Source organism: Coregonus clupeaformis, chromosome 35 (genome assembly GCF_020615455.1).
Source record: "Coregonus clupeaformis isolate EN_2021a chromosome 35, ASM2061545v1, whole genome shotgun sequence".
Lineage (NCBI taxonomy): Eukaryota > Metazoa > Chordata > Actinopteri > Salmoniformes > Salmonidae > Coregonus > Coregonus clupeaformis.
The window spans coordinates 6,955,049-6,979,344 of NC_059226.1; the positions used below are offsets into that span (position 1 = coordinate 6,955,049).

At 41.8% G+C, this 24,296-nt stretch overlaps 1 protein-coding gene across 3 annotated transcripts in view; it reads right to left on the reverse strand.

The window, feature by feature from the left end:
- The window catches only part of LOC121551393 (dual specificity tyrosine-phosphorylation-regulated kinase 1A), a 59,222-nt gene extending 35,404 nt beyond the window's left edge, over positions 1-23,818 (reverse strand). For all 3 annotated transcript variants that reach the window (XM_041864021.2, XM_041864020.2, XM_041864019.2), the window contains exon 1: positions 23,191-23,818. The gene's annotated coding sequence lies outside the window, so the exon portion shown is untranslated. The remainder of the gene's footprint in view (positions 1-23,190) is intronic.
- Positions 23,819-24,296: the final 478 nt, after the last annotated feature.

Consider the following 24,296-nt stretch of genomic DNA (forward strand, 5'->3'; position numbering starts at 1 on the left):
GGAGTACACGTCCTGGTAATCCGTCTGGCCCTGTGGCCTTGTGAATGTTGCTTAAAAGTCTTACTCACATTGGCTACGGAGAGCGTGATCACATTGTCATCCGGAACAGCTGGTGCTCTCATGCATTCTTCAGTGTTGCTTGCCTCGAAGCTAGCATTGAAGTGGTTTAGCTCGTCTGTAAGTCTTGTGTCACTGGGCAGCTCGCGGCTGTGCTTCCCTTTGTAGTCTGTAATATAGTTTTCAAGCCCTGCCACATCCGACGAGCGTCAGAGCCGGTGTAGTACGATTCAATCTTAGTCCTGTATTGACTCTTTGCCTGTTTGATGGTTCGTCGGAGGGCATAGCGGGACTTCTTATAAGCGTCCGGGTTAGCGTCCCGCTCCTTGAAAGCGGCAGCTCTACCCTTTAGCTCAGTGCGGATGTTGCATTAAGTTAGCTGTTTTGTTTTTCCAGGTTTCGGATTTTTGTCCTGTTGTTCATGTTTTCCCTCCGAAAATCACACTTTAAAAAAATAGAAAAATCTAACAAAATTGGATGTTCTAAGTCCACAACAATGCTTACACCACATCATCGGACAACTTTTGAGTTTTGGGAAAAATCGAAAAAGTTTTCATTTTTGGGTGTAGATACCCTTAAATTCAAGTGTGCAGTCTGCTCACCAGCAAGAAACTTGCTTGGTTAGCACGTTTCTGTAGCACCCTTTATTGCAGAGTTCACTAAACAAATCACCACTGGATTGATACAAATAATCATGATATCATTCTTCCAGGTAGGCATAGACTTTTATGGTTAACATTTAATTGAGGTTTTTGGGAAAGCCTTTCCACCTACCAGAAGATGGTTGTCATTAGCACCATCGCTACCGGCTACACAAAGTAGTAGACAAACACACACAGACAGGGGCATTCCCGCGCCATTGCCTCTTCAGAAAGTTGGGAGGAAAATAGAAATCGCTTATGCATTTCTTCATGTCTTATCATAATCTTGGCCAAAATTAAATCATTTTCTAATAAATTCAATACATTTAGTTGATTTCCTACTAATAAGTTCAATAATAATAATAAATAATAATATGCCATTTAGCAGACGCTTTTATCCAAAGCGACTTACAGTCATGCGTGCATACATTTTTGTGTATGGGTGGTCCCGGGGATCAAACCCACTACCTTGGCGTTACAAGCGCCGTGCTCTACCAGCTGAGCTACAGAGGACCACATTTTTGAATATTGTTGAATTCCGTTTTAATGTCTGGATTCCGTGATTCCGGATTTTATAGGGCCCTAGGCATTGGATGAAAAAATTATATGCTAATTAACCAGCTAAACATATTCTGACAAAAATCTTTATCCTCTTCATATATCACATTAGCTGTGGATGGAGGTTGGTTCACGTTGCTTTTCAATCGTATTATCTTTCTACTCTGACCGTCTGTCTTGGGCTCGGTCTCGCTACCAAACACGTCATCTCTCGTGGACAGACAACTGGAATACAGTGGCTTGCGAAAGTATTCACCCCCCTTGGCATTTTTCCTATTTTGTTGCCTTACAACCTGGAATTAAAATTGATTTTTGGGGGGTTTGTATCATTTGATTTACACAACATGCCTACCACTTTGAAGATGCAAAATATTTTTGGGTGTGAAACAAACAAGAAATAAGACAAAAAAAACAGAAAACTTGAGCGTGCATAACTATTAACCCCCCCAAAGTCAATACTTTGTAGAGCCACCTTTTGCAGCAATTACAACTGCAAGTCACTTGGGGTATGTCTCTATAAGCTTGGCACATCTAGCCACTGGGATTTTTGCCCATTCTTCAAGGCAAAACTGCTCCAGCTCCTTAAAGTTGGATGGGTTCCGCTGGTGTACAGCAATCTTTAAGTCATACCACAGATTCTCAATTGGATTGAGGTCTGGGCTTTGACTAGGCCATTCCAAGACATTTAAATGTTTCCCCTTAAAGCACTCGAGTGTTGCTTTAGCAGTATGCTTAGGGTCATTGTCCTGCTGGAAGGTGAACCTCCGTCCCAGTCTCAAATCTCTGGAAGACTGAAACAGGTTTTCCGCAACAATTTCCCTATATTTAGCCACATCCATCATTCCTTCAAGTTTCCCAGTCCCCGCCGATGAAAAACATCCCCACAGCATGATGCTGCCACCACCATGCTTCACTGTGGGGATGGTGTTCTCGGGGTGATGAGGTGTTGGGTTTGCACCAGATATAGCCTTGCCTTGGTGGCCAAAAAGCTAAATTTTAGTCTCATCTGACCAGAGTACCTTCTTCCATATGTTTGGGGAGTCTCCCACATGCATTTTGGCGAACACCAAACGTGTTTGCTTATTTTTTAAATTAAGCAATGGCTTTTTTCTGGCCACTCTTCCGTAAAGCCCAGCTCTGTGGAGTGTACGAATTAAAGTGGTCATATGGACAGATACTCCAATCTCCACTGTGGAGCTTTGCAGCTCCTTCAGGGTTATCTTTGGTCTCTTTGTTGCCTCTGATTACTGCCCTCCTTGCCTGGTCCGTGAGTTTTGGTGGGCGGCCCTCTCTTGGCAGGTTGTTGTGGTGACATATTCTTTCCATTTTTTTATAATGGATTTAATGGTGCTCTGTGGGATGTTCAAAGTTTCTGATATTTTTTTATAACCCAACCCTGATCTGTACTTCTCCACAACTTTGTCCCTGACCTGTTTGGAGAGCTCCTTGGTCTTCATGGTGCCACTTGCTTGGTGGTGCCCCTTGCTTAGTGGTGTTGCAGACTCTGGGGCCTTTCAGAACAGGTGGACTTTATTTAACTAATTATGTGACTTCTGAAGGTAATTGGTTGCCCAAGATGTTATTTAGGGGCTTCATAGCAAAGGAGGTGAATATATATGCACGCACCACTTTTCCATTGTTAATCTTTCAGAATTTTTTGAAACAAGTTATTTTTTTCATTTCACTTCACCACTTTGGACTATTTTGTGTATGTCCATTACATGAAATCCAAATAAAAATCAATTTAAATTACAGGTTGTAATGCAACAAAATAGGAAAAACGCCAAGGGGGATGAATTCTTTTGCAAGGCACTGTATGTTCAAAATCCCCACTTGCTCCTCCATTATTGATAATAATGGGCATACCACATATAGCATTTGAAGGTCATTGCTCTGGGTATACCTCAGACAGCAAAGTACACAAACCTGGCCACACTTGACATATCAAACTTTTGCTATAGGCAGTTGACAGGCATGCTATAACATATCTTTTGCCAGTCAACATTTTTAAACAACTGTTGCAGTGGCTTAAACGAAGGGATGAAATGGACACTGCTAAGATTCGAAATAGCAGTGTCGCAAACATGCCACATCCTCATGAGCATTAAAACAGAATTCAACAATATTCAAAAATTTGCCCAAGTTTATCATAAGACATGAACAGAATGAATCAGTGATTCGTATTTCCTTCAACTTTCTGAAGAGGCAACGAGAATGCCTGTCTGTGTGTGTGCGGTACGTGCGTCTACCACTGTGTAGCCATTCGCGATGATGCTAATGAAAACAGTCTTCTGATAGGGTTCCCAAAAACCTTCTCAATTAAATGTTAACTACAAAGTAGCCTATGCTTACCTGGCAGAATGATATCATGAATATTTTCACCAATCCAGTGGGTATTTATTTTGAAAAACTCTACCATCATGTGTGCTACAGAAACACAGCTAAACAAGCACCTCTTGCTAGGTGCACACTTGAATTAAAAGGGTAACTACACCCCAAAATCTAAATTTCTCAGATTTTTCCCAGACCTCAAAAGTGGTTTCCTGATGTGGTTTAAGCATTGTTGTGGACTAAGAACAAATGTTTTTTGTTTTTTGTTTTTTTTACTGGGTGAAAAGGAAACCTGGAAAACAAAACAGAGAAAATGGAATTTGGCAAAATATCTAACTGATTTTATAGGGCCCTACCTAATAATTTTTAATACATTGAAGGCTATGTAAAACAACAAATACATTACCCTTAACACTGATTTAACCCTTTTCTTTTTTAATTTAACCTTTCATTTATTTTTCAAGATGTGGGCTATTTACTTAATTTGAAAAACAAACATCACAGTTGGAATTCATATATAACTGTAAATAAGACTAATCTCAGGAGAAGACTGGTTAAAATGTTAAAAAGGGATCAATGTTCTTTTACTAAGAAAATAGAGGTAAGCACAGGCAAAATCCTAGCGGAAAATGTGGTTGTCTGCTTTCCAATAGACACTGGAAGATTAATTCACCTTTCAGCAAGACAATAACCTAAAACACAGGGCCAAATCTACACTGGAGTTGCTTACCAAGAAGACAGTGAATGTTCCTGAGTGGCCAAGTTACAGTTTTGACTTAATTCTACTTGAATATCTATGTCAAGACATGAAAATTGTTGTCTAGCAATGATCAACAACCAATTTGACAGCTCTTGAAGAATTTTGAAAAGAATAATGGGCAAATGTTGCACAAACCTGGTGTGGAAAGCTCTTAGGGACTTACCTAGAAAACTCACAGCTGTAATGGCTGCCAAAGGTGCTTCTACAAAGTATGAATACCTACAGTACCAGTCAAAAGTTTGGACACACCTACTGATTCCAGGGGTTCTCTTTATTTTTACTGTTTTCTACACTGTAGAATAATAGTGAAGACATCAAAACTATGAAATAACACATATGGAATCATGTAGTAACCAAAAAAGTGTTAAACAAATCAAAATATTATGTTATATTTGAGATTCATGAGGTAGTCACCTGGAATGCATTTCCATTAACAAGTGTGCCTTCTTAAAAGTTAATTTGTGGAATTTATTTCCTTCTTAATGCCTTTGAGACAATCAGTTGTGTTGTGACAAGGTGGGGGGTATACAGAAGATAGCCCTATCTGGTAAAAGACCAAGTCCAAGAACAGCTCAAATAAGCAAAGAGAAACAACAGACCATCATTACTTTAAGACATGAAGGTCAGTCAATACGGAACATTTCAATAACTTTGAAAGTTTCTGCAAGTGTAGTCGTAAAAACAATCAAGCGCTATGATGAAACTGGCTCTCATGAGGACCGCCACAGGAATGGAAGACCCAGAGTTACCTCTGCTTCAGAGGATAAGTTCATTAGAGTTACCAGCCTTAGAAATTGCAGCCCAAATAAATTATTCACAGAGTTCAAGTAACAGACACATCAACATCAACTGTTCCGAGGGGACTGTGTGAATCAGGCCTTCATGGTCGAATTGCTGCAAAGAAACCACTACTAAAGGACACCAATAAGAAGAAGAGACCTGCTTGGGCCAAGAAACACGAGTAATGGACATTAGACCCGTGGAAATGTGTCCTTTGGTCTGGAGTCCAAATTGGAGATTTTCGGTTCAAACCGCTGTGTCTTTGTGAGAAGTGGTGTGGGTGAACTGATGATCTCGGCATGTGTATTTCCCACCGTAAAGCATGGAGGAGGTGGTGTTATGGTGTGGGGGTGCTTTGCTGGTGACACTGTTTGTGATTTATTTAGAATTCAAGGCACACTAACCAGCATGGCTACCACAGCATTCTGCAGCAATATGCCATCCCATCTGGTTTGGGCTTAGTGGGACTATAATTTGTTTTTCAACAGGACAATGACCCAACATCTGAAATTAGCCCGCCCAACTACCTCATCCCTATATTGTTATTTATTTTGCTCATTTGTACCCCAGTATCTCTATTTGCACATCATCTCTTGCACATCTATCATTCCAGTGTTAATACTAATTGTAATTATTTTGCACTATAGCCTATTTTATTGCCTTACCTCCATAACTTGCTAAATTTGCACACACTGTATATTATATGTATTTCTGTTGTATTTTTGACTTTGTTTTGTTTTACCCCATATGTAACTCTGTGTTGTTGTTTTTATCGCACTGCTTTGCTTTATCTTGGCCAGGTCGCAGTTGTAAATGAGAACTTGTTCTCAACTGGTTTACCTGGTTAAATAAAGGTGGAAAAAAAAAAAAAAAAACATACCTCCAGGCTGTGTAAGGACTATTTTACCAAGAAGGAGAGTGATGGAGTGCTGCATCAGATGACCTGGCCTCAATAATCCCCCGACCTCAACCCAATTCAGATTTTTTGGGATGAGTCGGACGGCAGAGTGAAGGAAAAGCAGCCAACAAGTGCTCAGCATATGTGGGAACTCCTTCAAGACTGTTGGAAAAGCATTCCAGGTGAAGCTGGTTGAGAGAATGCCAAGAGTGTGCAAAGCTGTCATCAAGTCAAAGGGTGGCTATTTGAAGAATCTCAAATATAAAATATATTTTGATTTGTTTAAAACTTTTTTGGTTACTACATGATTCCATTTGTGTTATTTCATAGTTTTGATGTCTTCACTATTATTCTACAATGTAGAAAGTAGTAAAAAATTAAGAAAAACCCTTGAATGAGTAGGTGTTTCCAAACTTTTGACTGGTACTGTATGTAAATTACATTTCTGTATTTCATTTTCAATAAATTAGCAAACATTTCTAAAAACATGTATTCACTTTCATTATGGGGTATTTTGTGTAAATGGGTGAGAAAAAAATACATTGAATCCATTTTGAATATTTTATATCATTTAGCAGACACTCTTATCCAGAGCGACTTACATGAGCAATTAGGGTTAAGTGCCTTGCTCAAGGGCACATCGACAGATTTTTCACCTAGTCAGCTCTGGGATTAGAACCAGTAACCGAAAGGTCGCTGGTTCTAATCCCAGAGCTGACTAGGTGAAAAATCTGTCGAGCACAACGCTCTTAACCACTTAAGCTACCTGCCGCCGAATTCAGGCTGTAACAAAAAATGTGGAATAAGTCAAGGGGTATGAATACTTTCTGAAGGCACTGTAAATCTTATGGAAAAGACGTTTGTTTCTGAGCAATCCATGCTGCTGCCTTGTTGACAATGACCCAGTGGAGCATATTACTGTTCGATTTGGGCAGGGCGTCCCACCCTTGCCCGGTCACATGAATTGCCACAGCCCTGTACACCTTGGTTCAGTTTAATCAAAGTCTTCTATTATAAACAAAAACACCTACAAACCCCATGTAGTAAACAAGGAAGAAAATATTTTAGGGTATCTCAGATTGTTCTGGCAATTATCACATATAAACTTTATTGGGAGCAGAGGATGGGAGTGGAGGGTAGCTGGAGTGGCGCGAGGAGTAGAGCTTGGCTGGAGTGTGGAGTGTTTCACTCCAATTTCACTCTGGTACCGCTCAGCCACTAGCTCTGGGCATGCTCTGCCAGCATTTTTCATTTCCTTCATCACTGTTCTTTTAATTAGGCCTATTCTGTTGCATTTATTTAGCCAACCCTACCACTAATGCGCAGAGAAATAGGTCACACAGCCTGTTTAATTGATAGCAAAACAACGAATTCGCCCATGCAGCAGCACCAGAGACCTTTTGATTTCTATATAGGCTATTGTTAACAAAAGAGGAGTCTAAGCGTGAGAGCGCAACAGAGCCATCTGATCATCAATATATAAAAGAAAAATGTATTTGTTTTTTAACACAGCGGCAGCATATCTTCAGGTAGGTCCTTGTTTAATAGCCTACGACATATTGAAATGTTGAAGCTTCTTAGGATAGCCTACCTCAAAACCAAAAGGTATATAGTCAAAAGTAGATGGGGTGTTTGTTAAATGATATTTTTAAACAAAAAATGAATGGAGCAGCAGTTTTTTTTCCCCTGTGAGCGCTGGAGCGGGGAAAGGTAATTGAGCGACGGAGCATGCGCAAAGACCACACCATGTGGGATGAGTGGGATTTCCGACTGCTCAACCGCTCACATACTCTGACTGGTAGGAAGGATGTTTGACTGCTTTTCACATTTGTATCACAAACCATTGATTTTTTTATCATGCTAAAAAGTTAGCCTGGCTGACGCAACCCACGTGACTCTCAGCGCAGGGAGAGCTGTGACCACACTAGTCTGGAAAGGAGGCCGTATGTTAATGCAATATTCGCTCAGAAATTGTGCGACAGGTTTGATTTGTTCCCATTTTTTTAAGTTAAAAAAAATAATCTGAGCGGTAGATGTCAGCTTGCTTTTTGACTGCAAAAGTGATCTTGACTCAGAAAAGGTTGGTGACCACTGTCTTAGACTATTCATGGCACCGGTATTACCGGGATACAGAGGACTCTTCGGGCCAGTCTTGCGAGCACAGGGTACTCTTCTTGGGTGGGGGTATTTTTGTCTCATAATATGAAATTACAGTAGGGTACCGGTAGCCTGTATCGATTACCCTTTTCAGACATAATGGAATGTGGCCCCTTGAAAGCACCTTTGCTATGTCATGTTTGTCTGTTAGGGTAGGCTACAGTACAGCTTTTTAAATGCAGACACAAAACCTTCTCTGGAGATTTAACGGGCATTTTACTTGTCTGTAAGGGAATGCAGCTTCTGAAGCTGGCACTTTAAATGTTAAGCTACATTGCCCATTTGTCACATCCCTAATATCTAGTAGAGATGGCCATTTTTAATTATTTAATTATTCAAATAATATGACATTTTTACAGATATCCGGATAGTCTAAATAAAATAATTGCTCTTGGATCTCTTGACCAATCAGAATGACGCAAATACCGGTACCACAACAGCTGACAGTGCGTGGTTGTTTTTTCACTACTATTCTCCAGTAGTTTTTGGCTAACAGTCAGCAACAGTGAAAGAGAAGTCTGAGGATCACCATGATAGAAATTATTCTGTTTCAAACACGTTTTCTGGTGAGTATTTTGCATTGATCTGTGTTATAAAAGTGTTATCACTAGGCTATTTGTAGTGGGAAAAATACCATAGGCTACCATTGTCAGGACTAACTGAAGGGCTAAATGTACTATGAAAATAAAATGCCTTCATTTAAAACGCAACTTGAATGAGAGAAACTGTTTTTCACCATAACTACACCAAAAAAAAAACATGCTTTGTAATGTTTATAAAACAAGAAATGTATTACTAGTAAGAAGTAATGTGGTAAATTGCTCAATTCAATTTAATTTTTGTGCCAGATTCTTTTAACCAAGAGCCAGAAAGTAAGAAAATATTCACACCCCTTGACTTTTTCCCCTTTTTGTTTTGTTACAAAGTGGGATTCAAATGGATTTAATAGTCATTTTTGGTCAACGATCTACACAAAATACTCTAATGTCAAAGTGGAAGTTCTACAACTGAACATCAAGAAACAACAAAGCACCTGCCCTGTCACAAAATGCTGAGTGATACGGCATATTTATTATTATAGTTCATGGCTCTACGCTGACATTTTTTACAAGGAGTTAGGGCAGGGCGATATGGCCAAAATATATCACTGCATTTGTCAAATTTTTGATTGTATTTTATGTTTTTGAATAATACAAATTCTAAATTTGCTTTATGAGTAGTGAGTGACCCTAGGGTTTCCACACATACATTCTAAGTGATTTCAATGGAGTTTTCTCCATTCTGATTGTTTTACACTGTTCATTTCTTTCTGTACTCATTTGAGATAATTTCTACACTGCCACGTAGGGTTGCATGATATTGGCCAAAATAATAATAATACAATAAAATAGAGAGATCTTATTTTTACCCACATTTTGCAATTGCGATTTGATTTGCGATTTAGATCAAAACACTTGGGTGAACTGTTGGAATAATTGAGTCAGGGCACATAAGCTATTTACTGTGCTTTGATTGATGACCGAACAGCAAGCAGGGGTCACGTTAAGGCAGGATTCTGCATTTTTCACGCATAAAAGGAAAGATATGTTTTGTGTTTTGTAAACGCAGATCTAAAATACTTCTTATTGTAAATTCTGCTCGACTTCAGTCAGGGTTCTCTCCAAATCATTAATGTAAATGGAGTAATTTCGTGCTTCAGTTGCACTTCTCCACCCGGATGAAATATATTTGCTCTCATCATTGGATCACCAGACAGTGGCAGACTGATGTGTAGGCTATTCTCCTTTCTTTCCTTCTTTTTTGAGGGGGGGGGGGTGTAGTTTTTCTCCAGTAGAAGGTTAAAATGCAAGATTAACTTCAAGCAAAACAATAGGAAATGTAGTTGCTACATTCTTGCTATGATAAACATTAGAAATATGATGGCCATGCATCAATTTAGCAAAATAAAAAGTTTATTTTCCATTGTAAGCTAATTTACTTTTGTGTGGCTGCTAGCCAAATAGCGTTGCACTTCTGTCTGTTGTCATCTAATGAAAACATTTCTGTGTCTCGTGTGCCATAAAAAAACGATTTGTTACAGCTCCACAAAAAATAAAATAAAAGTAAAATAAATCGACCAACCATTCGCCTAAATGGGGTCAGCCCTAGGAAATATCTTTTTTTTTTTATATACAGGAAAAACAAGTTAACTGCACTGCTCTTTTAACCAGGCAAATCTAAATAGTAGGCTGGTGACTGGTGGTTACAGGGACTGGTGGTTACAGGGACTGGTGGTTACAGGGACTGGTGGTTACAGTCGCTTGCGCGATGTATAGCCTATGTTTGGAGCCGGAGCGGAGCCTGCCTGTCTGCCCACACACTCATCGCTTGCTGTGTGGAGGGCTGGGCGATATAACCTTCAAATCATATCTCAATGTTTTCAAACTGATGGGCGATTCACAATATATATCTCGATTTGTTTATGTTTTTTTATGTTTCTCTTTTTTTCAGGTCAAATTAAAGGTCAAATACACTGCATTTCAAACAGTCAGCAATAATCTTGTGAAGTTATACCTAGGCTAAATACAGTTCAAGTCGGAAGTTTACATACACTTGGGTTGGAGTCATTAAAACTTGTTTTTCAACCACTCCACACATTTCTTGTTAACAAACTATAGTTTAGGGAAGTCGGTTAGAACATCTACTTTGTGCATGACAAGTAATTTTTCCAACAATTGTTTACAGACAGATTATTTCACTTATAATTCACTGTATCACAATTCCAGTGGGTCAGAAGTTTACATACACTAAGTTGACTGTGCCTTTAAACAGCTTGGAAAATTCCAGAAAATTATATCATGGCTTTAGAAGCTTCTGACATAATTTGAGTCAATTGGAGGTGTACCTGTGGATGTATTTTAAGGCCTACCTTCAAACTCAGTGCCTCTTTGCTTGACATGATGCGAAAATCAAATGAAATCAGCCAAGACCTCAGAAAAAAGTCTGGTTCATCCTTGGGAGCAATTTTCAGAAGAACACCATCCCAACCGTGAAGCACGGGGGTGGCAGCATTATGCTGTGGGGGTGCTTTGCTGCAGGAGGGACTGGTGCACTTCACAAAATAGATGACATCATGAGGAAGGAAAATGATGTGGATATATTGAAGCAACATCTCAAGACATCAGTCAGGAAGTTAAAGCTTGGTCGCAAACGGGTCATCCAAATGGACAATGACCCCAGTGTGGCGCATCCTTCCCACTGCTAGAGAACAAAACCCTTGCTGCTCTGTGCACCCAGTGCGGCTAATATTCTGATTATCATAGTAGCCTATACAGTCCAAGTGCAAATACAACTCACAGGAAGGCGAGTCTGAGTCCAAGTCACTAATGGTCGAGAAGGCGAGTCCGAGTCACCAATGGTCGAGTCCAAGGCGAGTCACAGGTCATGAAAAATCGGGACTCGAGTCTGAGTCCTGGACTCGAGTACTACAACACTTGCAATGATACATTGCAGCTTTGACGTCAAGAACCCCTGGCACTTCAGTAATATGCAGGCCTCACTTTGTCCCCAACGACTGCGATGGCTACCAAAAGTGGAAGAAGCGGAGGCTAAAAACTGGTTCTGTGCCCACAGTCAGTCAAGGTAGGCTCAAACTCCACTGACACCACCGGCGTTACAGCACCACTGCGGGCGGCTTTGGTAATGGATGTGAATCTAGTAAGTAGGTAATACAGTGCCCAAAGAGTTATGTTAAAAAAACAAAGATAGCTATCTAAGTGCACTGGGCCATGCAAAACAAAAAATGGCCCACTCACACAGATCTAGCAAGCTAACTACAACAACTCCATCAACAGAATACTGCACATCTTGCAGAAATGAATGGTCAAATACCAATTGGATTAATGTCATTGTTTATTTCAAGGGGTCTTTATTTTTGCGTTATTGGCCGATATAACTTGCAGGATATCATGGCAGCCAATGTTTGTGTTAGCCATTATACCTAGATTTAGTGCTGCTAGTAGTAGCACTCAGGTTAGCATGTGTCTAGCTATAGCTACCATCGGACAACAACAACGTTTTAGCCAGTTTGAAACTCTATAAACAATGTTTACTATGATGGTAAAAGGTTTATCTTGATTTTGTGTAACAGTAAAAGAATTGCAGATATGCTGAACTGCTAATAAATTATGTTTCAAGGCTGCTAGTGGTTAGCTAGTAGGGGTAAGCCAGGAAGGGTGTAAAAGGCTATGCTAAAAACATGTTTACATTTTAGTCATTTAGCAGACGCTCTTATCCAGAGCGACTTAAAGTTAGTGAGTGCATACATTTTCCATACTGGCCCCCCGTGGGAAATGAACCCACAACCCTGGCGTTGCAAGCGCCATGCTCTACCAACTGAGCTACAGGAGTGATTTTTTTTTTTGCTGATAGAGACTAAAGAAATCTCAGCATATGGTCAGATGATAAGTTGGCTTTATTCAGGGTGCCAAAATATTTGTTCAAAAACAATAGAAGGACTCGATCTTACCTTCTTAAGGCGCTTAGAGAAGTGCCGAAGGTCTCAGACTTCAGTGGGAGCAGGGCGGCGGGCGCCAAAAACGCAAGCGGCTCAGTTCGTGGCACTCACTCCTGTGAGATGAAGTCTTGAGTGGCCGCCCCGAATGACAATGAGCATCTTTCATCTTGTCAACAAACCAATTTTTTTGTTTTAGAACAACATTCAAGCTGACATCAATCGGGACCGCTGGTCTCTAAACACGATAGGCAGATTGTCTTGCGCTTCAATTGCCGTTTACCGCGGCCCTTAGTCAGATGAACTCGAGGATATCATTTTTTATGTCTCTGTGTGCAGTTTGAAGGAAGTTGCTAACTAGTGCAATTTCTAACAAGCGTAAGCGCAATGACTGGAAGTCTAGCATGCTAGTAGATACCCACAGACTTCCAGTCATTGCCCTAACGCTAGTTAGCATTGGCTCACGAAACTACCTCTAACTTCCTTCATACTGGACACAGACACATAAAATGGTATCGACAAGTTCATCTGACTCTGGGGAAGTAAATAAAGGGAATTGCCAAAATCCCGAAGTATCCCTTTAATTGAAAACAATCACAATAAGGTACTTCATTGATGACCCAGAAATGATTTCATAGAAATAAAATGGCTGCATTGGACCTTTAAGTTGTTTTTGCCCATTGAAGACAATTCAAGAAGCCTACAAAAGTTCAAAAACTACAAGGCTACTTGCCATGTCACTTTCATAGCGTATTCTACGGTAAATATAGACATTCCATTACAGAGATAGTCATGGAATCTCAACCGATTATGATATGGGGAAAATACTGTTTGAAAATCATTCCAAAGTTGCTGCAGCAACATTTCCATCAACATCCGTGTACGTGCACACACTGATCTCATTAACATTGAATATAGGCCTAATGTTTATTAGACACGTGTTGAAAATTGCTGTTTTTACTTTCAGTTTCTTTTTCCATGGCTATTACCCATACACAGCCAAAAACAGAGTCAAATATGAACCAGCATAGAAATTACTGGCAGGAATCTTAAGACACAGGTGACCATATAATCACTTGTTGAGGAGTTTGCCACTGTGATTAAAGTAAAAGACAGGGAGAACGCAAATGCTTATTGTAAAGTACACTCAGCATGGAAGTTTTCTATAAGTAGCCTAGATAAAGAATGTGTCCCTGAGGTAATTCTGTTTCCAAGGAACCAACCATGTCATGACTAAACCAGAAGCCCCTTTCAATACAATTAGGCCTAGCCTAAAGCTTTACAAGACAACTCTGATTGACCCACCAGTTAAACTTCAAACTAAGGCCAACCTGAGATCTATGCATACCATTTGCAAACTTTACTATAAAAGAAAGGTGCTTTGCTATTGCTGTGAATGACTCTTGTAGCTGTTATATTAGGCCTAAGTTACCAACTCACTGATTCAACCATGAGGTTGATATGATATAATGTACTAAAAGAGACCAAGAGAGTGACTACGAACTGAAAACTTCTCCTGTTGAGCATGTGCTACTACATAGCAATGATCAGTTGACTGTTCATCCTGGCCTAGCCTCCATTTAAAATATGGACCTTCTCCAAGACCTTTGAAGAGGTGGAATTTACACAAGTTATATTGTCCTAAAACCATTCAATTTCTGAATTGATCAACAAAAAAAGCCATCAAGCTCTCTCCAAAAACTATGTTATTTGACCATCAAAAATATACTAGTGCCTGCTTTGTATAAATTTCATTCACAAAGTCATGGGTACTTGCATGACAGCAGAGGTGGTCTACCTCTCGTGCGAGTTCTCAAATTAGTTGGTTTGTTTAGTTTCCCCCACTGAACTTGATGCTTCAGTCAGTGAATACTTTTGTCAACAAGTGTATCACATACTGTGATGTGGAACTTAAATTCAACTGTTCGTGTCAGCTGCAAAATTCCTCATTCAAATTCAATTAGTAAATAACCAAGTCAGTGGCTACCATCAGCCCAACTGAACCATGACCATTACACTTGGGTCAACATGTTGGCTAGCCAACTCCATCACCAGACACACTAGGTCAACATAAGCATATTAGCATTCAACTGTGCTTATGAACACACCCAACTCTAACCAGTACTGACCTAGTTACTGTTAGTTAAAAAAAAAGTAAAGTGTACTTACATACGCGCTCATCTAGTTAGCTAGCTTTAGAAGGCTCCAAGCTATCGGATGCCAAGGATGCAAACTTAAGCTATCGAGGGGCAGGGTGATGAACATTCACTCTCTTGCTAGCATTACAGGCCAAGTTAATTTAGTTAGCTAGTTGATAACACAGTATCAATAATGAATGTGTTGAAGTGGATAAGCTCCCCATCCTAATGGCTAGCTGTTAGCTGGATATCAATCCATGCCCTCATCTCTTTGGCAACAGACAACTTGTCAAGTCAGGTAATGTTAGTATGTTTGCTAGCTGGAAGGCAACATCAAATCAATTCAAATTTTATTTGCCACATGCGCCGAATACAACAGGTGTAGACATTACAGTGAAATGCTTACTTACAAGCCCATAACCAACTATGCAGTTTTTTAAATAAAAAATAAAATTAAAAAAAGTGTTAAGTAAAAAATAAAAGCAAATTACTAAAGAGCAGAAATAAAATAAAATAACAGTACGGAGGCTATATACAGGGGGGTACCGGTACAGAGTCAATGTGCGGGGGCACCGGCAAGTCGAGGTAATTGAGGTAATACAGTGGGGGAAAAAAGTATTTAGTCAGCTACCAATTGTGCAAGTTCTCCCACTTAAAAAGATGGGAGAGGCCTCTAATTTTCATCATAGGTACACGTCAACTATGACAGACAAAATGAGGAAAAAAAATCCAGAAAATCACATTGTAGGATTTTTTATGAATTTATTTGCAAATTATGGTGGAAAATAAGTATTTGGTCAATAACAAAAGTTTCTCAATACTTTGTTATATACCCTTTGTTGGCAATGAGACAGGTCAAACGTTTTCTGTAAGTCTTCACAAGGTTTTCACACACTGTTGCTGGTATTTTGGCCCATTCCTCCATGCAGATCTCCTCTAGAGCAGTGATGTTTTGGGGCTGACGCTGGGCAACACGGACTTTCAACTCCCTCCAAAGATTTTCTATGGGGTTGAGATCTGGAGACTGGCTAGGCCACTCCAGAACCTTGAAATGCTTCTTAGGAAGCCACTCCTTCGTTGCCCGGGCGGTGTGTTTGGGATCATTGTCATGCTGAAAGACCATGCCACGTTTCATCTTCAATGCCCTTGCTGATGGAAGGAGGTTTTCACTCAAAATCTCACGATACATGGCCCCATTCATTCTTTCCTTTACACAGATCAGTCGTCCAGGTCCCTTTGCAGAAAAACAGCCCCAAAGCATGATGTTTCCACCCCCATGCTTCACAGTAGGTATGGTGTTCTTTGGATGCAACTCAGCATTCTTTGTCCTCCAAACACGACGAGTTTAGTTTGAACAAAAAAGTTCTATTTTGGTTTCATCTGACCATATGACATTCTCCCAATCCTCTTCTGGATCATCCAAATGCACTCTAGCAAACTTCAGACGGGCCTGGACATGTACTGGCTTAAACAGGGGGACACGTCTGGCACTGCAGGATTTGAGTCCCTGGCGGCGTTGTGTGTTACTGATGGTAGGCTTTGTTACTTTGGTCCCAGCTCTCTGCAGGTCATTCCCTAGGTCCCCCCGTGTGGTTCTGGGATTTTTGCTCACCGTTCTTGTGATCATTTTGACCCCACGGGGTGAGATCTTGCGTGGAGCCCCAGATCGAGGGAGAATATCAGTGGTCTTGTATGTCTTCCATTTCCTAATAATTGCTCCCACAGTTGATTTCTTCAAACCAAGCTGCTTACCTATTGCAGATTCAGTCTTCCCAGCCTGGTGCAGGTCTACAATTGTGTTTCTGGTGTCCTTTGACAGCTCTTTGGTCTTGGCCATAGTGGAGTTTGGAGTGTAACTGTTTGAGGTTGTGGACAGGTGTCTTTTATACTGATAACAAGTTCAAACAGGTGGCATTAATACAGGTAACGAGTGGAGGACACAAGAGCCTCTTAAAGAAGAAGTTACAGGTCTGTGAGAGCCAGAAATCTTGCTTGTTTGTAGGTGACCAAATACTTATTTTCCACCATAATTTGCAAATAAATTCATTAAAAATCCTACAATGTGATTTTCTGGATTTTTTTTCCTCAATTTGTCTGTCATAGTTGAGGTGTACCTATGATGAAAATTACAGGCCTCTCTCATCTTTTTAAGTGGGAGAACTTGCACAATTGGTGGCTGACTAAATACTTTTTTTCCCCACTGTATGTACATGTGGGTAGAGTTAAAGCGACTATGAATAAATAATAAACAGAGTAGCAGCGGCGTAAAAGAGGGGGATGGGGTGGAGTGGGGGGGGCAGTGCAAATAGTCTGGGTAGCCATGATTAGCTGTTCAGGAGTCTTATGGCTTGGGGGTAGAAGCCTTTTGGACCTAGACTTGGCGCTCCGGTACCGCTTGCCGTGCGGTAGCAGAGAGAACAGTCTATGACTAGGGTGGCTGGAGTCTTTTTGAGGGCCTTCCTCTGACACCGCCTGGTATAAGCGTCCTGGATGGCCGTACACACTACCCTCTGTAGTGCCTTGCGGTCAGAGGCCGAGCAGTTGCCATACCTGGAGGTGATGCAACAAGTCAGGATGCTTTCGATGGTGCAGCTGTAGAACTTTTTGAGGATCTGAGGACCCATGCCAAATCTTTTCAGTCTCCTGAGGGGGTTATAGGCTTTGTCATGCCCTCTTCACGACTGTATTGGTGTGTTTGGACCATGATAGTTTGTTGGTGATGTGAACACCAAGGAACTTGAAGCTCTCAACCTGTTCCACTACAGACCCGTTTTTTTTTTTTTCCTCTAGTCAACAATCATCTCCTTTGTCTTGATCACGTTGAGGGAGAGGTTGTTATCCTGGCACCACACGGCCAGGTCTCTGACCTCCTCCCTATAGGCTGTCTCATCGTTGTCGGTGATCAAGCCTACCGCTGTTGTGTCGTCGGCAAACTTAATGATAGTGTTGGAGTCGTGCCTGGTCATGCAGTCATGGGTGAACAGGGAGTACAGGGGGGGACTGAGCACGCACCCCTGAGGGGCCCCCGTGTTGAGGATCAGCGTGGCAGATGTGTTGTTACCTACCCTTACCACCTGGGGGCGGCCCGTCAGGAATTCCAGGATCCAGTTGCAGAGGGAGGTGTTTAGTCCCAGGGTCCTTAGCTTAGTGATGAGCTTTGAGGGCACCATGGTGTTGAACACTGAGCTGTAGTCAATAAATAGCATTCTCACGTAGGTGTTCCTCTTGTCCAGGTGGGAAAGGGCAGTGTGGAGTGCAATAGAGATTGCATCATCTGTGGATCTGTTGGGGCGGTATGCAAATTGGAGTGGGTCTAGGGTTTCTGGGATAATGGTGTTGATGTGAGCTATGACCAGCCTTTCAAAGCACTTCATGGCTACAGACGCGAGTGCTACGGGTCGGTAGTCATTTAGGCTGGTTATCTTAGTGTCCTTGGGCACAGGGACTATGGTGGTCTCCTTGAAACATGTTGGTATTATAGACTCAGTCAGGGACATGTTGAAAATGTCAGTGAAGACACTTGCCAGTTGGTCAGCACATGCTCGGAGTACACGTCCTGGTAATCCGTCTGGCCTTGCGGCCTTGTGAATGTTGACCTGCGTAAAAGTCTTACTCACATCGGCTACGGAGAGTGTGATCACAGTCATCCAGAACAGTTGATGCTCTCATGCATGCTTCAGTGTTGCTTGCCTCGAAGCAATTTAGCTCGTCTGGGTGGCTTATGTCACTAGGCAGCTCGCGGCTGCACTTCCCTTTGTAGTCTGTAATAGTTTTCAAGCCCTGCCACATCCGACGAGCGTCAGAGCCGGTGTAGTACGGTTCAATCTTAGTCCTGTATTGACTCTTTGCCTGTTTGATGGTTCGTCGGAGGGCATAGCGGGATTTCTTATAAGCATACGGGTTAGAGTCCCACTCCTTGAAAGCAGCAGCTCTACCCTTTAGCTCAGTGCGGATGTTGCCTGTAATCCATGGCTTCTGGTTGGGGTAGGTACGTACGGTCACTGTGGGGACGACGTCATCGATGCACTTATTGATGAAGCCAGTGACTGATGTGGTGTTCTCCTCAATGCTATCAAAGAATCCTGTAACATATTCCAGTCTGTGCTAGCAAAACAGTCCTGTAGCTTAGCGTCTGCGTCATCTGACCACTTTTTTTATTAACTGAGTCACTGGTGCTTCCTGCTTTAGTTTTTGCTTATAAGCAGGAATCGGGAGGATAGAGTAATGGTCAGATTTGCCAAATGGAGGGCAAGGGAGAGCTTTGTACGCGTCTCTGTGTGTGGAGTAAAGGTGGTCTAGAGTTTTTTTTCCCCTCTGGTTGCACATGTAGCATGCTGGTAGAAATTAGGTAGAACGGATTTAAGTTTCCATGCATTAATGTCCCCGGCCACTAGGAGCGCTGCCTCTAGATGAGCGTTATCCTGTTTACTTATGGCCTTATACAGCTCATTGAGTGCAATCTTAGTGCCAGCATCGGTTTGTGGTGGTAAATAGACAGCTACGAAAAATATAGATGAATTATCATGAGATACTCCACCTCCGGAGAGCAAAACCTCGAGACTTCCTTAGTATTAGATTTTATGCACCAGCTGTTGTTTACAAATATACACAGACCGCCACCCCTTGTCTTACCGGAGTCAGACGTTCTATCCTGCCGATGTAGCGTATATCTCACCAGCTGTATGTTATCCATGTCGTCGTTCAGCCACGGCTCGGTGAAACATAAGATATTACATTTTTTAATGTCCCGTTGGTAGGATAACCTTAATCTTAGGTCTTCCAATTTGTTTTCAAATGATTGAACATTGGCTAATAGGATTGATGGAAGAGGCAGTTCACTCGCTCGCCGTTGGATCCTTACAAGGCACCCCGACCTATGTCCACGATATCTCTTGTCTCTTTCTGATGCGAATGACAGGGATTTGGGCCTTGTCGGGTGTCTGTAGGATATCCTTCGCGTCCGACTTGTTTAAGAAAAAATATTTGTCCAATTCGAGGTGAGTAATCGCTTTCCTGATACCCAGAAGCTCTTTTTGGTCATAAGAGACGGTGGCAGAAACATTATGTACATAATAAACTACAAATAATGCGAAGAAACACACATGATAGTACAATTGGTTAGAGTGCTGTAAAACGGCAGCCATCTTCTCCGGCGCCATTTCGGTATACTCTCTATTGAACCCAGCTGCCTGAGGTGGAGTTTCTCTTTGTAGCTAGCTTACCCCATCAATCATGTTACTAAAGCTACAAGATCATCAACACAAATTGGACCTGCTAATGTTAGCTAGCTAACGTTAACTAAGTTAGAATGACGTGCTAACAAACAGTACAGTAGCTATCTAGTAGCCTTTGCCAAGTCCCCAACAACCTGATGATCCAGTTTTCAGGGGAAATGGAAAGAGAGCCTGTGATGCGACTTCTTCGTCAGTGGGGTTTATCGCCGGTTGGCATCCAACGTTATGGTGCATTACCGCCACCTACTGTACTGGAGTGTGGGCCTGAGACAGGGAGAAACTAAATCCTACCTGCCTGCCCCATTGCTCTTAAAAAAGATAACAAAATATTTGAGACTATATCTAATGACGTTCTACTCAATATACTCTTTAAACTAATTTCCTGTATCCCCTTCTCCCTCATACTAGATCTCATCCTCTCTCTTTCCCTCTGATACTGCCCACACTGTAGCAATACATGCTCCACGTCTCTGTTTCCTGACAATAATCACACTTTCCTGTTGGATGCTTTCCTATCACATTTAATATCTTATTCAACTGGCTGTGTCCCACCCTTAATCTTGTAAAAATATCCTCCTCTCTTCTGTCCCTTCCTGCCGTCCTCCCCTCCCCGACTTTCTTCTGAACTTGAAATAAATGCCTTCCCTTATTATCTCTATTCCACTGCTCCTGCCATCTCTGCACCATCACTGTATATATCAGTATTTTTGCCTCTGCCCTGCTCATTGAAACTTCAACATCAACAGCCCCACTACTAAGTGCTTGTTTAGCCTGTTCATCTACTGTCTCGTTCCCCTCCACCCCCACATGGGCTGGGACCCAAGTAAATCTTATCTGAATACCCATCTGTTTAATCCTGCCATGGGTTTGTAGCACCTCATAAAGCAGGTCTTGTCTGCTATGTGAGCTAAAGGACTGGAGACTCATTAACACTGCACATGAATCAGAGCAAATAACTACTCTGTCTTGTTTGACTTACTCCACCCACTGCAAGGCCAACAGTATGGACATCAGCTCCGCCGTATATACAGCCAGATGATCTGTAATACGTTTCCTGACTTCCACCCCACATTCCCACATTCCTGCACTACAAATGCTGACCCAGTACGTCCTGTCCTTGGATCTTTTGAACCATCTATGTAAATGGCCACAAAATCCTGATACACAGTTTCCAGACGTCTCAAAGACATCAGATGGATCAACACCCTCCCTATCTTTCTGTAGTCTCTCCAACACTTCTAGATCAACTACTGGAGGCGGGAGTAGCCATGGTGGATTTACAGGAATAACTACCGTTGGACTAAACTCCCTTCCATACAGTCCCATCTCCTTCGCCTGGGTATTACCCACCCAAAGCGTGTGTTCTGTCTTCGCTCATGTTCCCAGCATGCCTGTAAAATCCCTTTCGCAGGATGAGACACCCCATGTCCTCTTAAGTTGACACAATAATTCATTGCCAGCTGCTGTCTCCTAATCTGCAATGGCATATCCCCGATCTCCACCTGTAATGCAGCCACTGGGGACGTCCGAAGCGCCCCACTACATATTCTGAGTCCTTGCCCCTGTATGACATCTAGCCTTTCCAGTGAGGTCCGGGCTGCCGAACCATATTCTATACTGCCATAGTCTATTACAGATCGGATCAATGCAACATACATGGTCTTCAATGAGGAACGCCCAGCCCCCCACTCCTTCCCTGTCAGACAGTGCATCACATTTAGCACCTTTTTACACTTTCCCACCACTCTCTCAATGTGTTCTGCCCAGGTCAGTCTAGTGTCAAAGTATAGCCCAAGGAACCTGAAGGCCCCCACCCTCTCCAAGTTTCTTTACCTCCTGGTAAATAACACTGAGTTCTCTACAGAGAACCTGAATCCCCACATTAATGCCCACCGCTCTACCTCATCAATTGTTTCCTGTACCTTCCTGACTATGTATGGCACATTTCTTCCCCTCTTCCATAAGGCCCCATCATCTGCAAATAACGACCTACCTATATCCAACCTGAGAGTAAACACCATTGATCATGATTGAGAACAACAGAGGACTAATCACGCTCCCCTGTGGTGTACCGTTATCCACCATGTAGCTGCCTGATAAAGACTTCCCCACCCTCACCTGGATAGACCTCCAAACAGGAAACCCTTTATGCAGTTGTACGTTCTCTGTGACACGGCTTCTGCTTTTGGAAGTTTTAAAGGCCACACTCCATTCTAACTCATCAACATTTACTGGATTGGTTGAACAGTGCAGAAGAGAACCTCCCCCGACAGTTTTTCCCCCTCCAAGACCAGTATGTAGGGGATCTAGTTTCAGGCGTTTATTTTACGCCTGCTACGTTAGGTTAGCTATTTAGTAACGTTAGCTAGCTATGAAAAATCTATGCACTCACTAACTGTAAGTCGCTCTGGATAAGAGCGTCTGCTAAAATGACTAAAATGTAAATGTAAAATGTATGTTTTCAGACGCTACTGCTAGCTATGTAGCTAACTAGCAACGTTACTATGTTTTTACACGCTACTATCTATGTAGCTAACGTTAGCTAGGGAACTAGCAAACTAAAGTTAGTTACCCAACTATGACGTAACTAGTTAATGTTACTGTAGCTTGCTAAAACAGCAAAGGTCCAGCTAGCAAGCAAGACTGCCTTCCACGGAATTACATTTTCAAGGCAAGATGCTACTGTAGCTAGTTAGCTAAGTTTTCATATCTAGCCATGTTAGCCAGCTGCATTGAATAAACGTTAGCTAGATTGTTAGCTAACCTAACGTTACTGGAATGGAGTCAGACTAGGTTTCTAGCTTTACGTTAACTATGGCAAGGGAAAGTTAGCTAACAACTACATCAACATGGCCTAAGCAGTTACATTAGCGAGTTAACATTAACTTAGAAATTTTATTAACGATTCATATAGCTAACTAGGCCTAATGTTACACGTTACTGTCTGTCATCGTATTGTCACATGTGGGTGCACGTTTTCCCACCAAAAGAGGCAACATTATAGAACGTTGAATGGTCAGGCCATTTACCAGCTAACATTAGTCGGCTAGCTAGTTTGTGTGTGTGAGCCCATTACAATGGTAACGTTAGCGTTGTGACTGGCTAGTATGGCTAGCTACAGTTAGAGCGACAGTACAAACTTACCTTTGTCGCTGCCTGTCAGTCTTCCTATTCCAGAAAAATATCCTCATTTACAATCCCCAATGCCTTACGGCGAATTACTGAATCCAGTCTCTTCTCCATGGAGCCCCCAGATTTCCCAACGTACAACCCTCACTCCTCTGAGTAGATGTCAATTCTGTTTCCAAATCAACAGCGCCTCTCCGTCAACTCGCCACCACCGTCAACAGCAGAAACTTACTGTATTCGATCTGACCATAGAGAAACCAACATTTCGATGTAGGCATGTACACCATTAGCTGGTCGATACTTCCATTTCAGCGAGAGTAGCATTGCTTCCAAAGCATGTTTAAAAAAAAAAAATACGGCTAAAAACTTGAAGACCCTGTTTTGTTGAAGAAAGCTTTTTTTGTAAATGTCACAAAATGGCGCGCGTTGTAAACCTGCGCAGCGAACCGGCCCGGCGGAAGACCATATAAACTACAGTAAACCAATGTACTCAGTTAGCGCAGTTGTAGCACATCCACCCCCTTTCATTATAATAACATATTTTTGTCTGGGCATAGGTTTCAATGTAAATGTCATTGCTATGATTAGTGAATTTACTATTCCAGCAGGAAGATACATTTGGGGGGGGAAATGAAAGTGGCTAACAAAATGGAGGCTGAATAAGAACGTTACCATGACGACTGTCAATCAAACGAAGAAGTTCCGGTATGGACCAATGACGCAGTTAAAGACCGCGCAGTTGTCATAGAAACTGCCAATCAAAATTTCGTTTGAAAGGGGGCGGGTCATAGGAGTGATTGTGGGAGATAAACCAGAGATACTCCTTTCGCTAATATCTCTGGCTAAAGTCCTTGACGCGAAAATGTGTTCGGTTGGGTCACCACCGGACAGGTGAAACAACACCTGGGCCATCATTTATTACCTTACCACCAATGCTGAATATACAAAAACTATAACTTATTTTAACAGTCTATGGTCTGACACTATGGGGAGTCACTCAATAGGGGAGCAGCTGCAGCCTGGTCTCAGAGCATTTCGTATTATTCTGTCAGTAAATCCGAGACACTCCATTAAAGGGGAATGGAAACACTATGATTTAGAACGCCAGCTAACTGTACTGT